Below are 18,525 nucleotides of genomic sequence, written 5' to 3' on the forward strand. Positions count from 1 at the left end.
CAGAGGCCCAACCGGCAACCTCGAGGCCTCAACCCTAGGCCGAAACCCCCATCTCCCCGATCCCCTCGTCCTCTCCCTCTCGTTCCTACCAGTGCCGTCAAGAGAGGATCTCGATCCCCATCTCGTTTCAGCGCTCTGCTCGAACCCCCTCTTCACTCTCGATCTCGCAAGCCCGGACGACCGTCCAGAGCCGCCATCTCCCTATGCTCGCGAGCAGGGGACCCCGAGGACGCGAGCCGCCCTCCTCTACCAACCTGCGCTGCCTCCTCCTTCCTCAGCGCTAAGCCGCCACCGCGTCAAGTCCCATGTGCCTCCCCTTGCAGGTGCCCTGTCCCTGACCCCCTGCGTTGCCTGCCGGTGCTGCCTTCTTCCAGCGTCACCGGAGCCGCCCAGGGAACCAATCCCCATAGCATCATCGTCTCAAGGCCATGCTGCCGTTGTGACCCTGTGCGCCCGTTCCCGCCGCCTCAAGCTCCGTGCTCCTCCTCATGGCTCGTTCTGGCATCATCTGTGATGTCCGATGACCACATGCGCCAACCTCCGCCTTCTCCTGGTCAAGTTGATGCCAGGGCCGACCCCAAGGTCTCCTCTGCCATCGTCATCAGCCGGAGCTGCAGGTCTGGCAGACCCGTGCCTGCCATGGCCCTCCTCATGCCGCCTTCCTGCAGTGCACCAGCTCGGACCCCCACCTTCGAACCGAGGCCTTTGTGCCACTTCTTTTGAGTTCATGCCAAGTCTTGCGAGACCGGGGCCTCTTTGCGCATGACCGCCGTTGCGTTTTTGTTTCATATTTGTCAAGTACCCATGGACGCCAAGTACAACGATGTCGATGCCCCTCAAGTTTGGCTACACGGGAACACCAAGTACCCCTACGCGCGAAGACGCCAAGACCGTTTCGGGATTCACCAAGTACCGCTATTGATGATTCAAGCATCTACGAAAACGTGTACCACCACCATCGCCGAGATCACGAGAACCTCTACCGACGACCCTGGAGCATGCGAGAACCTCTATCAACGACCTCGGAGCATGTACGACAACCGTTGTCGAAGACCCGTACCTCTACCGGTTCCCGAACATGAACTCCTATTTCCACTTCAACCGTCCTGAGAACGTCTACTTCCCTCTACGAACTCAATCCACCCCGAAGGCGTGCTTCGAAGGTATAACCCTGAGACGACGCCCGTGGACAGAATGCGTGTGTTGTATGAGATGCACCATATGTTTGCACCATGTCCGATTTGTCTCTTGTTTCCATGCCACTAACCCGTGGGAACCCGGTAGTCGGGAGCACCCCACCATCTTGCTCAACTCGTTCATGCCCTATCTTTTTCACCGGCATCTCAATCGAGTTACCGGAACCGGATTGTTCCCGTGGCACCGTTTTCGTTATCGTCGCCGTGGCACCCTTCCGTTTCCGCCACGACGAAAAATGCTTCATATCATGCTCTTATCAACATTTTCATAAAATTGCATAACTTGCACATGTCATCCGCAACATTTAAAATGTTTAAAATTGTTGTTTGCATTAAACTGCTAAATGCATATGGGGATTTACCAGAATTGTTGTTTGATGTTTCTGGCCCCATTTAAATTGTTTAGAATGTGTAGTTTACTCATGCTTCACCTGTTGCCATGTTTAACAACATTTGATATTGTTGAGTAGTTTAAACGAGAGAGAACTAAATAATTGATGTGGTGTTCCATCAATATGCAACTCGTTGCATATTGAGCTCCACTTAACTTGTAGTGTTGGTTGTGCACTTTGCCATGCCATGCATATTTAAACCGGACATGCATCATACTTGGTTGTGCATCATGCCATGGTTATGCTTGTTGGTTTACTATGTTGTCTGCTTCTTTCCGGGTTGCTTCTCTCGTTAGCTTCAGTTTCGTTTCGGAGTTGTGAGGATCCGTTCGACTACGTTCGTTTGTCTTCATCATGGGCTTGTTCTTCTTCCTTGCGGGATCTCAGGCAAGATGACCATACCCTCAAAATCACTTCTATCTTTGCTTGCTAGTTGTTCGCTCTATCGCTATGTCGCGCTACCTACCACTTGTTATATCATGCCTCCCATATTGCCATGTCAAGCCTCTAACCCACCTTTCCAGCAAACCGTTGTTTGGCTATGTTAGCGCTTTTGCTCAGCCCCTCTTATAGCGTTGTTAGTTGCAGGTGAAGCTGAAGTTTGTTCCATGTTCGAACATGGATGTTATTGGGATATCATTACTATCTCTTATTTAATTAATGCATGTTACAACCGACAAACATGCAACTTGTTTTGCATAAAGGTGGCTGGCGGGTGTCTGTTTCCCCAACTTTAGTTGAATCGAATTTGACTACGGCCGGTCCTTGTTGAAGTTTGAAACAACACACTTGACGAAAAATCGTTGTGGGTTTGATGCGTAGGTAAGAACGGTTCTTGCTAGAAGGTCGTATCAGCCACGTAAAACTTGCAACATCAAAGTAGAGGACGTCTAACTTGTTTTTACAAGGCTTGTTGTGATGTGATATGGTCAAGACATGATATGATATAAGTTATTGTATGAGATGATCATGTTTTGTAGAAGTTATCGGCAACTGGCAGGAGCCTTATGGTTGTCGCTTTATTGTATGAAATGCAACCGCCATGCAATTGCTTTACTTTATCACTATGCGGTAGCGATAGTTGTAGAAGCAATAGTTGGCGAGACGACAATGACGCTATGATGGAGATCAAGGTGTCAAGCTAGTGAAGATGTAAATCATGACGGTGCTTTGGAGATGGAGATCAAAAGCACATGATGATGATGGCCATATCATGTCACATATATTGATTGCATGTGATGTTTATCTTTTATGCATCTTATTTTGCTTAGTACGACGGTAGCATTACAAGATGATCCCTCACTAGAATTTCAAGGTATAAGTGTTGTCCCTGAGTATGCACCATTGCGATAGTTCGTCATGCCGAGACACCACGTGATGATTGGGTGTGATAAACTCTACGTTCACATACAATGGGTGCAAGACAGTTTTGCACATGCAGAATACTCGGGTTAAACTTGACGAGCCTGGCATGTACAGACATGGCCTCGGAACACTGGAGACCGAAAGGTCAAACGTGAATCATATAGTAGATATGATCAACATAGAGATGTTCACCATTGAAAACTACTCCATCTCACGTGATGATCGGACATGGTTTAGTTGATATGGATCACGTGATCATTTAGATGACTCGAGGGATGAATATCCAAGTGGGAGTTCTTAAGTAATATGATTAATTGAACTTAATTTATCATGAACTTAGTCCTGATAGCATTTGCATATCTATGTTGTAGATCAATAGCTCGCCATATAGCTCCTATATATATTGATATGTTCCTTCAGAATAATTGAAAGATGATAGTAGCAATGATGCGGACTGGGTCCATGATATGAGGATTATCCTCTTTGTTGCACAAAAGAATTATGTCCTTGATGTACCGCTAGGTGATAGACCTATTGCAGATGAGACGTTATGAACGTTTGACAAAGCTCAGTATGATGACTACTTGATAGTTTAGTGCACCATGATTTACGGCTTAGACCCGGGACTTCAAAAACGTTTTGAACGCCATGGAGAATATGAGATGTTCCAAGAGTTGAAATTTGTATTTTAGACTCATGCCCATCTCGAGAGGTATGAGACCTCTGACAAGTACTTTGCCTACAAGATGGAGGAGAATAGCTCAGCTAGTGAGCATGTTCTTAGAATGTCTGGGTGCTACAATCGCTTGAATCAAGTGGGAGTTAATCTTCCAGATAAAATAATGATTGACAGAGTTCTCTAGTCATTATCACCAAGCTACTAGAACTTCGTGATGAACTATAATATGCAAGGGATAACGAAAACAATTCCCAAGCTCTTCGCGATGTTGAAATCGGCGAAGGTAGAAATCAAGAAAGAGCATCAAGTGTTGATGGTTAACAAGACCACTAGTTTCAAGAAAAAGGGCAGAGGAAAAGAAAGGGAACTTAAAGAAGAATGTAAAGCAAGTTGCCACTCCCATGAAGAAGCCCAAAGCTAGACCCAAGCCTGAAACTGAGTGCTTCTACTGCAAAGGAAATGGTCACTGGAAGTGGAACTGCCCTAGATACTTGGCGGATAAGAAGGATGGCAAAGTGAACACAAGTATATTTGATATACATGTTATTGATGTGTAATTTACTAGTGTTTATAGAAACCCCTCGGTATTTGATACTGGTTTAGTTGCTAAGACTAGTAACTCGAAACAGGAGTTGCAAAATAAACAGAGACTAGTTAAGGACAAGGTGACGATGTGTGTTGGAAGTAATTCCAAGGTTGATACGATCACCATCACACACTCCATCTACCTTGAGGATTAGAATTGAACCTAAATAAATGTTATTTGGTGTTTGCGTTGAGCATGAATATGATTGGATCATGTTTATTGTGATACGGTTATTCATTTAAGTCAGAGAATAATTGTTGTTCTATTTACATGAACAAAACCTTCTATGGTCATACACCCAATGTGAATGGTTTATTGAATCTCGATCGTAGTAATACACATATTCATAATATTGATGCCAAAAGATGCAAAGTTGATAATGATAGTGCAACATACTTGTGGCACTACCGTTTAGGTCATATTGGTGTAAAGCGCATGAAGAAACTCCATGTAGATGGGCTTTTGGAATCACTTGATTATGAATCATTTGATACTTGTGAACCATGCCTCATGGGCAAGATGACTAAAACTCCGTTCTCCAAAACAATGGAGCGAACCACTGACTTATTGGAAATAATACATACTGATGTATGCGGTCCAATGAGTGTTGAGGCTCGCGGCGGGTATCATTATTTTATGACCTTCACAGATGATTTGAGCAGATATGGGTGTATCTACTTAATGAAACACAAGTCTGAAACATTTGAAAAGTTCAAAGAATTTCAGAGTGAAGTGGAGAATCATCGTAACAAGAAAATAAAGTTTCTACGATCTGATCATGGAGGCGAATATTTGAGTTACGAGTTTGGCCTTCATTTAAAACAATGTGGAATAGTTTCACAACTCACACCACCAAGAACACCACATCGTAGTGGTGTGTCCGAACGTCGTAACCGTACTTTATTAGATATGGTGCGATCTATGATGTCTCTTACCGATTTACCACTATCATTTTGGGGTTATGCATTAGAGACAGTTTGCATTCATGTTAAATAGGGCACCGTCTAAATCCGTTGAGACGACACCGTATGAACTGTGGTTTGGCAAGAAACCTTAGCTGCCATTTCTTAAAGTTTGGGGTTGCAATGCTTATGTGAAAAAGCTTCAGCCTGATAAGCTCGAACCTAAATCGGAGAAGTGCGTCTTCATAGGATACCCAAAAGAAACTGTTGGGTACACCTTCTATCACAGATCCGAAGGTAAGATATTTGTTGCTAAGAATGGATTCTTTCTAGAGAAGGAGTTTCTCTCAAAAGAGGAAAGTGGGAGGAAAGTAGAACTTGATGAGGTAAATGTACCTTCTCTCGAATTGGAAAGTAGCTCATCACAGAAAACCGTTCTCGTGATGCCTACACCAATTAGTGAGGAAGTTAGATGATGATCATGAAACTTCAGATCAAGTTACTATCGAACCTCGTAGGTCAACCAGAGTATGTTCCGCACCAAAGTGGTATGGTAATCATGTTCTAGAAGTCATGTTACTAGACCATGACGAACCTACGAACTATGAGGAAGCGATGATGAGCCCAAATTCCGAAAAACGGCTTGAGGCCATGAAATCTGAGATATGATCCATGTATGAGAACAAAGTGTGGACTTTGGTGGACTTGCCCGATGATCGACAAGCCATTGAGAATAAATGGAAGAGGAATACGGAAGCTGACAGTAGTGTTACTGTCTACAAAGCTCGACTTGTCACAAAAGGTTTTCGACAAGTTCAAGGTGTTGACTACGATGAGATTTTCTCACTCGTATCAATGCTTAAGTCTGCCTGAATCATGTTAGCAACTGCCACATTTTATGAAATCTGGCAAATGGATGTCAAAACTGCATTCCTTAATGGATTTCTCAAAGAAGAGTTGTATATGATGCAACCAGAAGGTTTTTTCGATCCTATAGGTTCTAACAAAGTGTGCAAACTCCAGTAATCCATCTATGGACCGGTGCAAGCATCTCAGAGTTGGAATATACGCTTTGATAAGGTGATCAAATCATATGGTTTTATACAGACTTATGGTGAAGCTTGTATTTATAAGAAAGTGCGTGGGAGCTTTGTAGTATTTCTGATATTATATGTGGATGACATATTGTTGATTGGAAATGATATAGAATTTCTGGATAGCATAAAAGGATACTTGAATAAGAATTTTTCAATGAAAGACCTTGGTGAAGCTACTTATATATTGGGCACCAAGATCTATAGGTATAGATCGAGACGCTTAATTGGACTTCCACAAAGCACATACCTTGACAAGATTTTGAAGAAGTTCAAAATGGATCAGTCAAAGAAAGGGTTCTTGCCTGTGTTGCAAGGTGTGAAGTTGAGTAAGACTCAAAGCCTGACCACGGAAGAAGATAGAGAGAATGAAATTCATTCCCTATGCCTCAACCATAGGTTCTATAAAGTATGTCATGCTGTGTACCAGACCTATTATATACCTTGCCATGAGTTTGGCAAGGGAGTACAATAGTGATCTAGGAGTAGATCACAAGATAGCGGTCAAAATTATCCTTAGAGGACTAAGGAAATATTTCTCGGTTATGGAGGTGATAAAGAGTCCGTCGTAAAGAGTTACGTCGATGCAATCTTTGACACCGATCTGGATGACTCTGAGTCTTGATCTGGATACATATTGAAAGTGGGAGCATTTAGCTAGAGTAGATCCGTGCAGAGCATTGTAGACATAGAAATTTGCAAAATACATATGGATCTGAATGTGGCAGACCCGTTGACTAAACCTCTCTCACAAGCAAAACATGATCACACCTTAGTACTCTTTGGGTGTTAATCACATGGCAATGTGAACTAGATTACCAACTCTAGTAAACCTTTGGGTGTTGGTCACATGGCAATGTGAACTAAGGGTTTTAATCACATGGTGATGTGAACAATTGGTGTTAAATCACATGGCGATGTGAACTAGATTATTGACTCTAGTGCAAGTGGGAGACTGAAGGAAATATGCCCTAGAGGCAATAATAAAGTTGTTATTTATATTTCCTTATATCATGATAAATGTTTATTATTCATGCTAGAATTGTATTAACCGAAAACTTGATACATGTGTGAATACATAGACAAAACAAAGTGTCCCTAGTATAACGATGGCTATGACGCGGGAATGAGGGGGAGAAGAGAGGGGAAAACGGGGAGATCCTCATGACTATCACGCGGAGCAGCACAGCGGGCTCGGGGGAGACCTGGTGACGGTGAATCGACGGCGGCGGACGACGGAGCCCGAGGAGGAAGACGATGGCGATGGCGGCGATGCAGGCCGTTCGAAGGTGCGTGGCTCGATGGAGAGGACGAGGACGATGGCTAGAAGCTGTTGGACTTGTCGGAGAGGCGAGGCCGTGGTGGTGGGCGCGGCAACGGCGTGCGGCGGCGACGGTGGTGCTTGGGCGTTCACGGGAGAGGGCGACAGAAGTGGGGAAGAGGACTGGAGAGAGCGAGAGAGGCCTGGGGGGTTGCGTGGCGTCGTTCGCGGCGGCCAGGGCATCGAGGAAGAGGCCAGGCAGGCAGCTCGCGTGGCGTGCGGAGCGTGCGCGTGCGCCAGACACATGCCTCCTACTGGAGCGAGGAGGGGGACGGTGCGGTGGCCGGTGGGCTGGGCCGGCTGCTGGGCCAAGCTAGGATGCACAGTGCCGGGCTGCACAGATATGTGGCCCAGGCAAGTTTCTTTCTATTTTTGTTTTGTTTTCTATTTTCTGACATTTGTTTCTGCTTAAAAATAATACTAAACTAATTTATTTTGATATGCCAATTTTTGTAGGAGCTAATGGTATTATTCCAGAGCTCCTCAACAACTAGCATAAGTTTTGGACATATATTAATATATAACATATATATATCCAAAGAAAATAATTATGCATTAATTCCAAATGGCCGAAATAAGTATTTATGAGCTCCTAAAAATATTTGTTAGAATTTTACCTCTGACCAATATTTTCAGAGAGCAACATGAACATTTTCTTGGACCTTTTTGGAGCAATTTGTATCTGGGTCATTTCCAGAAATAATTTCTGAGGGTTTCACAAATCCCCATTTCAAATTTAAATGGTATTGAAACATGATGCACACATGACTAGCTAGTCTAGGTCATACCACAACTAGGGATGTGACAGACCCGAGGAGTTGGCTTGCAATTCTTCATATTTGGCTGTGATATGACCGGCATATAGTTGTACAACGGATTGCTGGAATATGTTGAATCTCGGCGGGTTATAAATGACCTTGTCCATTGATCCGTCTGATGTAGGAAAGGGCCATAGTTTGATGGTCTCCTTTGCAATTATGAATTCTGCATAAGAAATTGCACAAACAAGAGTAATTGTTCTCGAAGAAAATAAGAATGTATCAATAGAAACTTGACAGGATGGATTTCACCTGATATGTTTTATCAAGAGCATCACCTATAGGGTTGCAACAACGATGACAGAGGTGGAGGCATAAAACGTGGCACTGAGCGATTCAGAAGGGATCCTCTGGGTAATGTTTGGCCATTGTTTTTTTCAACACACGCACAGGACGCATCTGGAGAGAAACAGGCGCAGTGAGGCAGCGGTCAGGCACAATTGATTGATTCGAGGCAGAAATGACCCGGAGCATAGCGGAGCTGCAACCCCGTGGTAGACGGCTTGACGCTGGGAGCGGTGACTTGAAGGCGCAAGGTTGCTACCTCTTGAGCACTGCGTTGGTTTTCCCTTGAATAGGAAAGGGTGATGCAGCAAAGTAGCGGAAGTATTTCCCTTAGTTTTTGAGAACCAAGGTAACAATCCAGTAGGAGATCACGCTCGAGTCCCACGCACCTACACAAACAAATAAACCTCACTACCAATGCGATAAAGGGGTTGTCAATCCCTTCACGGTCACTTACGAGAGTGAGATCTGATAGATATGATAAGATAATATTTTTTGTATTTTTATGATAAAGAGAAATAAAGATGCAAAGTAAAATAAATGGCAATAGAAATAACTAAGTATTGGAATATTTAATATGATGGAAGATAGACCGGGGGCCATAGGTTTCACTAGTGGCTTCTCTCAAGAGCATAAGTATTACGGTGGGTAAACGAATTACTGTCGAGAAATTGATAGAATTGAGCATAGTTATGAGAATATCTAGGTATGATCATGTATATAGGCATCACGTCTGTGACAAGTAGACCGAAACGATTCTGCATCTACTACTATTACTCCACACATCGACCGCTATCCAGTATGCATCTAGAGTATTAAGTTCATAAGAATAGAGTAATGCTTTAAGTAAGATGACATGATGTAGAGGGATAAACTCATGCAATATGATATAAACCCCATCTTTTTATCCTCGATGGCAACAATACAATACGTGTCGTTTCCCTTTCTGTCACTGGGATCGAGCATCGCAAGATTGAACCCAAAGCTAAGCACTTCTCCCATTGCAAGAAAGATCAATCTAGTAGGCCAAATCAAACTGATAATTCGAAGAGACTTGCAAAGATAAACCAATCATACATAAAAGAATTCAGAGATTCAAATATTATTCATAGATAAACTTGATCATAAACCCACAATTCATCGGATCTCGACAAACACACCGCAAAAGAAGATTACATCAAATAGATCTCCAAGAAGATCGAGGAGAACTTTGTATTGAGATCCAAAGAGAGAGAAGAAGCCATCTAGCTAATAACTATGGACCCGAAGGTATGAAGTAAACTACTCACACATCACTGCAGAGGCCATGGAGTTGATGTAGAGGCCCTCTGATCAATGCCCCCTCCGGCGGAGCTCCGAAAAAAGGCCCCAAGATGGGATCTCTCGGGTACAGAAGGTTGTGGTGGTGGAATTAGGTTTTCGTGTTGATCCTGGATGTTTGGGGGTAAGTGGATATAAATAGGAGGAAGAAGTACGTCGGTGGAGCAACGTGGGGACCACGAGGGTGGAGGGCGCGCTTAGGGGGGGGGGGGGTAGGCGCGCCCCTGCCTCATGGCCTCCTCGATTGTTTCTTGACGCCCACTCCAAGTCTCATGGATCATGTTTGTTGAGAAAATCACGTTCCCGAAGGTTTCATTCCGTTTGGACTCCATTTGATATCCCTTTTCGGCGAAACCCTAAAATAGGCAAAAAACAGCAATTTGGGCTGGGCCTCTGGTTTGTAGGTTAGTCCCAAAAATGATATAAAAGTGTAAAATAAAGCCCATTGACATCCAAAATATATTATATAATAGCATGGAGCAATCAAAAATTATAGATACGTTGGAGACTTATCAAGCATCCCCAAGCTTAATTCCTACTCGTCCTCGAGTAGGTAAATGATAAAAGAAGAATTTTTGATGTGGAATGTTTTCTAACATATTTCTCAATGTAATTTTTCTTTATTGTGGCATGAATGTTCAGATCCAAAAGATTCAAGATAAAAGTTTAATATTGACATAGAAGTAATAATACTTCAAGCATACTAACTAAGAAATTATGTCTTCTTAGAATAACATGGCCAAAGAAAGTTATCCCTACAAAATCATATAGTCTGGCTATGCTCTATCTTCACCACACAAAATATTTAAATCATGCACAACCCCGATGACAAGCCAAGCAATTGTTTCATACTTTTGATGTTCTCAAACTTTTTCAATCTTCACGCAATATATGAGCGTGAGCCATGGATATAACACTATATGTGGAATAGAATGGTGGTTGTGGAGAAGACAAAAAAAGGAGAAGATAGTCTCACATCAACTAGGTGTATCAACGGGCTATGGAGATGCCCATCAATAGATATCGATGTGAGTGAGTAGGGATTGCCATGCAACGAATGCACTAGAGCTATAAGTGTATGAAAGCTCAAAAAAAGAAACTAAGTGGGCGTGCATCCAACTCGCTTGCTCATGAAGACCTAGGGCATTTTGAGGAAGCCCATCATTGGAATATACAAGCCAAGTTCTATAATGAAAAATTCCCACTAGTATATGAAAGTGATATCATAGGAGACTCTCTATCATGAAGATCATGGTGCTACTTTAAAGCACAAGTGTGGAAAAAGGATAGTAGCATTGTCCCTTCTCTCTTTCTCTCTCATTTTTTTATTTTTTTATTTGGGCCTTCTTTTTTTATGGCCTCTTTTTTCCCTTTTTTTATTTTTTGTCCGAAGTCTCATTCCGACTTGTGGGGGAATGATAGTCTCCATCATCCTTTCCTCACTTGGGACAATGCTCTAATAATGATGATCATCACACTTTATTTACTTACAACTCAAGAATTACAACTCAATACTTAGAACAAAATATGACTCTATGTGAATGCCTCCGGCAGTGTACCAGGATGTGCAATGATGCATGAGTGACATGTATGAAGAATTATGAACGGTGGCTTTGCCACAAATACGATGTCAACTACATGATCATGCAAGCAATATGACAATGATGAAGCGTGTCATAATAACGGAACGGTGGAAAGTTGCATGGCAATATATCTCGGAATGTCTATGGAAATGCCATAATAGGTAGTTATGGTGGATGTTTTGAGGAAGGTATATGGTGGGTTTAAGATACCGGCGAAAAGTGCACGGTATTAGAGAGCCTAGCAATGGTGGAAGGGTGAGAGTGTGTATAATCCATGGACTCAACATTAGTCATAAAGAACTCACATACTTATTGCAAAAATCTACAAGTTATCAAAGCAAAGTATTACGCGCATGCTCCTAGGGGGATAGATTGGTAGGAAAAGACCATCGCTCGTCCCCGACCGCCACTCATAAGGAAGACAATCAATAAATAAATCATGCTCCGACTTCATCACATAAAGGTTCACCATACGTGCATGCTATGGGAGTCACAAACTTCAACACAAGTATTTCTCAAATTCACAACTACTCAACTAGTATGACTCTAAAATCGCCATCTCCATATCTCAAAACAATTATCAAGTATCGAACTTCTCATAGTATTCGATGCACTTGTATGAAAGTTTTTATATTATTCCTAAAAGCAAATTTCGATGTTTTTCTAAAGGACTCTCAAAATAATATAAGTGAAGCATGAGAGATCAATTATTTCTATAAAATAAAACCACCGCCGTGCTCTAAAAGATATAATTGAAGAACTAGAGCAAAAACTATATAGCTCAAAAGATATAAGTGAAGCACATAGAGTATTCTAATAAATTTCAAATCATGTGAGACTCTCTCAAAAGGTGTGTACTGTTGGGGAACGTAGTAATTTCAAAAAAATTTCCTACGCACACGCAAGATCATGTGATGCATAGCAAAGAGAGGGGAGAATGTTGTCTATGTACCCAACGCAGACCGACTGCGGAAGCGCTGACACGACGTAGAGGAAGTAGTCGTACATCTTCACGATCCAACCGATTAAGCACCGAAACTACGGCACCTCCGAGTTCGAGCACACGTTCAGCCCGATGACGATCCCCAGACTCCGATCCAGCAAAGTATCGGGGAAGAGTTCCGTCAGCACGACGGCGTGGTGACGATCTTGATGTACTACAGCAGCAGGGCTTCGCCTAAACTCCGCTACAGTATTATCGAGGAATATGGTGGCAGGGGGCACCGCACACGGCTAAGGAATAGATCACGTGGATCAACTTGTGTGTCTAGAGGTGCCCCCTGCCCCCGTATATAAAGGATCCAAGGGGGAGGGCTGGCCGGCCAAGGTGGAGGGCGCAGGAGAGTCCTACTCCCTCTAGGAGTAGGATTCCCTCCCCAATCCTATTCCAACTAGGATTCCCCGAGGGGGAAAGAAAGAGAGGGGGGCCGGCCACCTTCTCCTAGTCCTAATAGGACTAGGGGAGGGGGGAGGTGCGCAGCCACCTTGGGCTGCCCCTTTCTCCTTTCCACTAAAGCCCATTAAGGCCCATATGGCTCCCGGGGGGTTCCGGTAACCTCCCAGTACTCCGGTAAAATCCCGATTTCACCCGGAACACTTCCGATATCCAAACATAGGCTTCCAATATATCAATCTTTATGTCTCGACCATTTCGAGACTCCTCGTCATGTCCATGATCACATCCGGGACTTCGAACAACCTTCGGTACATCAAAATGCATAAACTCATAATATAAGTATCATTGTAACCTTAAGCGTGCGGACCCTACGGGTTCGAGAACAATGTAGACATGAACGAGACACGTCTCCGGTCAATAACCAATAGCGGGACCTGGATGCCCATATTGGCTCCTACATATTCTACGAAGATCTTTATCGGTCAGACCGCATAACAACATACGTTGTTCCCTTTGTCATCGGTATGTTACTTGCCCGAGATTCGATCGTCGGTATCCAATACCTAGTTCAATCTCGTTACCGGCAAGTCTCTTTACTCGTTCTGTAATACATCATCTCACAACTAACATCTTAGTTACAATGCTTGCAAGGCTTATGTGATGTGTATTACCGAGAGGGCCCCAGAGATACCTCTCCGACAATCGGAGTAACAAAACCTAATCTTGAAATACGCCAACCCAACATGTACCATTGGAGACACCTGTAGTACTCCTTTATAATCACCCAGTTACGTTGTGACGTTTGGTAGTACCCAAAGTGTTCCTCCGGTAAACGGGAGTTGCATAATCTCATAGTTATAGGAACATGTATAAGTCATGAAGAAAGCAATAGCAACATACTAAACGATCGGGTGCTAAGCTAATGGAATGGGTCATGTCAATCAGATCATTCAACTAATGATGTGACCTCGTTAATCAAATAACAACTCATTGTTCATGGTTAGGAAACATAACCATCTTTGATTAACGAGCTAGTCAAGTAGAGGCATACTAGTGACACTTTGTTTGTCTATGTATTCACACATGTATTATGTTTCCGGTTAATACAATTCTAGCATGAATAATAAACATTTATCATGATTATAAGGAAATAAATAATAACTTTATTATTGCCTCTAGGGCATATTTCCTTCAGTCTCCCACTTGCACTAGAGTCAATAATCTAGATTACACTGTAATGATCCTAACACCCATGGAGCCTTGGTGCTGATCATGTTTTGCTCGTGGAAGAGGCTTAGTCAACGGGTCTGCAACATTCAGATCCATATGTATCTTGCAAATCTCTATGTCTCCCACCTGGACTAGATCCCGGATGGAATTGAAGCGTCTCTTGATGTGTTTGGTCCTTTTGTGAAATCTGGATTCCTTTGCCAAGGCAATTGCACCAGTATTGTCACAAAAGATTTTCATTGGACCTGATGCACTAGGTATGACACCTAGATCGGATATGAACTCCTTCATCCAGACTCCTTCATTTGCTGCTTCCGAAGCAGCTATGTATTCCGCTTCACATGTAGATCCCGCTACGACGCTTTGTTTAGAACTGCACCAACTGACAGCTCCACCGTTTAATGTAAACACGTATCTGGTTTGCGATTTAGAATTGTCCGAATCAGTGTCAAAGCTTGCATCAACGTAACCTTTTACGGTGAGCTCTTTGTCACCTCCATATACGAGAAACATATCCCTAGTCCTTTTCAGGTATTTCAGGATGTTCTTGACTGCTGTCCAGTGATCCACTCCTGGATTACTTTGGTACCTCCCTGCTAAACTTATAGCAAGGCACACATCAGGTCTGGTACACAACATTGCATACATGATAGAGCCTATGGCTGAAGCATAGGGAACATCTTTCATTTTCTCTCTATCTTCTGCAGTGGTCGGGCATTGAGTCTTACTCAACTTCACACCTTGTAATACAGGCAAGAACCCTTTCTTTGCTTGATCCATTTTGAACTTCTTCAAAACTTTGTCAAGGTATGTGCTTTGTGAAAGTCCAATTAAGCGTCTTGATCTATCTCTATAGATCTTAATGCCTAATATGTAAGCAGCTTCACTGAGGTCTTTCATTGAAAAACTCTTATTCAAGTATCCCTTTATGCTATCCAGAAATTCTATATCATTTCCAATTAGTAATATGTCATCCACATATAATATCAGAAATGCTACAGAGCTCCCACTCACTTTCTTGTAAATACAGGCTTCTCCGAAAGTCTGTATAAAACCAAATGCTTTGATCACACTATCAAAGCGTTTATTCCAACTCCGAGAGGCTTGCACCAGTCCATAAATGGATCGCTGGAGCTTGCACACTTTGTTAGCTCCCTTTGGATCGACAAAACCTTCCGGTTGCATCATATACAACTCTTCCAGAAATCCATTCAGGAATGCAGTTTTGACATCCATCTGCCAAATTTCATAATCATAAAATGCGGCAATCGCTAACATGATTCGGACAGACTTAAGCATCGCTACAGGTGAGAAAGTCTCATCGTAGTCAACCCCTTGAACTTGTCGAAAACCTTTCGCGACAAGTCGAGCTTTGTAGACAGTAACATTACCATCAGCGTCAGTCTTCTTCTTGAAGATCCATTTATTCTCAATTGCTTGCCGATCATTGGGCAAGTCAACCAAAGTCCATACTTTGTTCTCATACATGGATCCCATCTCAGATTTCATGGCTTCAAGCCACTTTGCGGAATCTGGGCTCACCATCGCTTCTTCATAGTTCGTAGGTTCATCATGATCTAGTAGCATGACTTCCAGAACAGGATTACCGTATCACTCTGGTGCGGATCTTACTCTGGTTGATCTACGAGGTTCAGTAGTATCTTGATCTGAAGTTTCATGATCATTATCATTAGCTTCCTCACTAACTGGTGTAGGTGTCACTGAAACAGTTTTTTGTGATGTACTACTTTCTAGAAAGGGAGCAGGTACAGTTACCTCGTCAAGTTCTACTTTCCTCCCACTCACTTCTTTCGAGAGAAACTCCTTCTCTAGAAAGGATCCATTCTTAGCAACGAATGTCTTGCCTTCGGATCTGTGATAGAAGCTGTACCCAACAGTCTCCTTTGGGTATCCTATGAAGACACATTTCTCCGATTTGGGTTCGAGCTTATCAGGTTGAAGCTTTTTCACATAAGCATCGCAGCCCCAAACTTTAAGAAACGACAACTTTGGTTTCTTGCCAAACCACAGTTCATAAGGCGTCGTCTCAACGGATTTTGATGGTGCCCTATTTAACGTGAATGCGGCCGTCTCTAAAGCATAACCCCAAAATGATAGCGGTAAATCTGTAAGAGATATCATAGATCGCACCATATCTAGTAAAGTACGATTACGACGTTCAGACACACCATTACGCTGTGGTGTTCCGGGTGGTGTGAGTTGCGAAACTATTCCACAGTTTTTCAAATGTACACCAAACTCGTAACTCAAATATTCTCCTCCACGATCAGATCGTAGAAACTTTATTTTCTTGTTACGATGATTTTCAACTTCACTCTGAAATTCTTTGAACTTTTCAAATGTTTCAGATTTATGTTTCATTAAGTAGATATACCCATATCTGCTTAAATCATCTGTGAAGGTGAGAAAATAATGATATCTGCCACGAGCCTCAATATTCATCGGACCACATACATCGGTATGTATGATTTCCAACAAATCTGTTGCTCTCTCCATAGTATCGGAGAACGGTGTTTTAGTCATCTTGCCCATGAGGCACGGTTCGCAAGTACCAAGGGATTCATAATCAAGTGGTTCCAAAAGTCCATCAGTATGGAGTTTCTTCATGCGCTTTACACCGATATGACCTAAACGACAGTGCCACAAATAAGTTGCACTTTCATTATCAACTCTGCATCTTTTGGCTTCAACATTATGAATATGTGTATTACTACTATCGAGATTCAATAAGAATAGACCACTCTTCAAGGGTGCATGACCATAAAAGATATTACTCATATAAATAGAACAACCATTATTCTCTGATTTAAATGAATAACCGTCTCGCATTAAACAAGATCCAGATATAATGTTCATGCTCAACGCTGGCACCAAATAACAATTATTTAGGTCTAATATTAATCCCGAAGGTAGATGTAGAGGTAGCGTGCCGACCGCGATCACATCGACTTTGGAACCGTTTCCCACGCGCATCGTCACCTCGTCCTTTGCCAGTGCCCGCTTATTCCGTAGTCCCTGTTTCGAGTTGCAAATATTAGCAACAGAACCAGTATCAAATACCCAGGTGCTACTGCGAGCTCTAGTAAGGTACACATCAATAACATGTATATCACATATACCTTTGTTCACCTTGCCATCCTTCTTATCCGCCAAATACTTGGGGCAGTTCCGCTTCCAGTGACCAGTCTGCTTGCAGTAGAAGCACTCAGTTTCAGGCTTAGGTCCAGACTTGGGTTTCTTCTCTTGAGCAGCAACTTGCTTGCCGTTCTTTTTGAAGTTCCCCTTCTTCTTCCCTTTGCCCTTTTTCTTGAAACTAGTGGTCTTGTTAACCATCAACACTTGATGCTCCTTCTTGATTTCTACCTCCGCAGCTTTCAGCATTGCGAAGAGCTCGGGAATAGTCTTGTTCATCCCTTGCATATTATAGTTCATCACGAAGCTTTTGTAGCTTGGTGGCAGTGATTGGAGAATTCTGTCAATGACGCAATCATCCGGAAGATTAACTCCCAATTGAATCAAGTGATTATTATACCCAGACATTTTGAGTATATGCTCACTGACAGAACTGTTCTCCTCCATCTTGCAGCTATAGAATTTATTGGAGACTTCATATCTCTCAATCCGGGCATTTGCTTGAAATATTAACTTCAACTCCTGGAACATCTCATATGCTCCATGACGTTCAAAACGTCGTTGAAGTCCCGATTCTAAGCCGTAAAGCATGGCACACTGAACTATCGAGTAGTCATCAGCTTTGCTCTGCCAAACGTTCATAACATCTGGTGTTGCTCCAGCAGCAGGCCTGGCACCCAGCGGTGCTTCCAGGACGTAATTCTTCTGAGCAGCAATGAGGATAATCCTCAAGTTACGGACCCAGTCCGTATAATTGCTACCATCATCTTTCAACTTTGCTTTCTCAAGGAACGCATTAAAATTCAACGGAACAACAGCACGAGCCATCTATCTACAATCAACATAAACAAGCAAGATACTATCAGGTACTAAGTTCATGATAAGTTTAAGTTCAATTAATCAAATTACTTAAGAACTCCCACTTAGATAGACATCCTTCTAATCTTCTAAGTGATTATGTGATCCAAATCAACTAAACCATAACCGATCATCACGTGAGATGGAGTAGTTTTCAATGGTGAACATCGTTATGTTGATCATATCTACTATATGATTCATGCTCGACCTTTCGGTCTCCGTGTTCCGAGGCCATATCTGTATATGCTAGGCTCGTCAAGTTTAACCTGAGTATTCTACGTGTGCAAAACTGGCTTGCACCCGTTGTAGATGGACGTAGAGCTTATCACACCCGATCATCATGTGGT

This window comes from Triticum urartu, chromosome 6A, assembly GCF_056163025.1.
Source record: "Triticum urartu cultivar PI428250 chromosome 6A, HENAU_Tu73, whole genome shotgun sequence".
In the NCBI taxonomy this organism is placed as follows: Eukaryota; Viridiplantae; Streptophyta; class Magnoliopsida; order Poales; family Poaceae; genus Triticum; species Triticum urartu.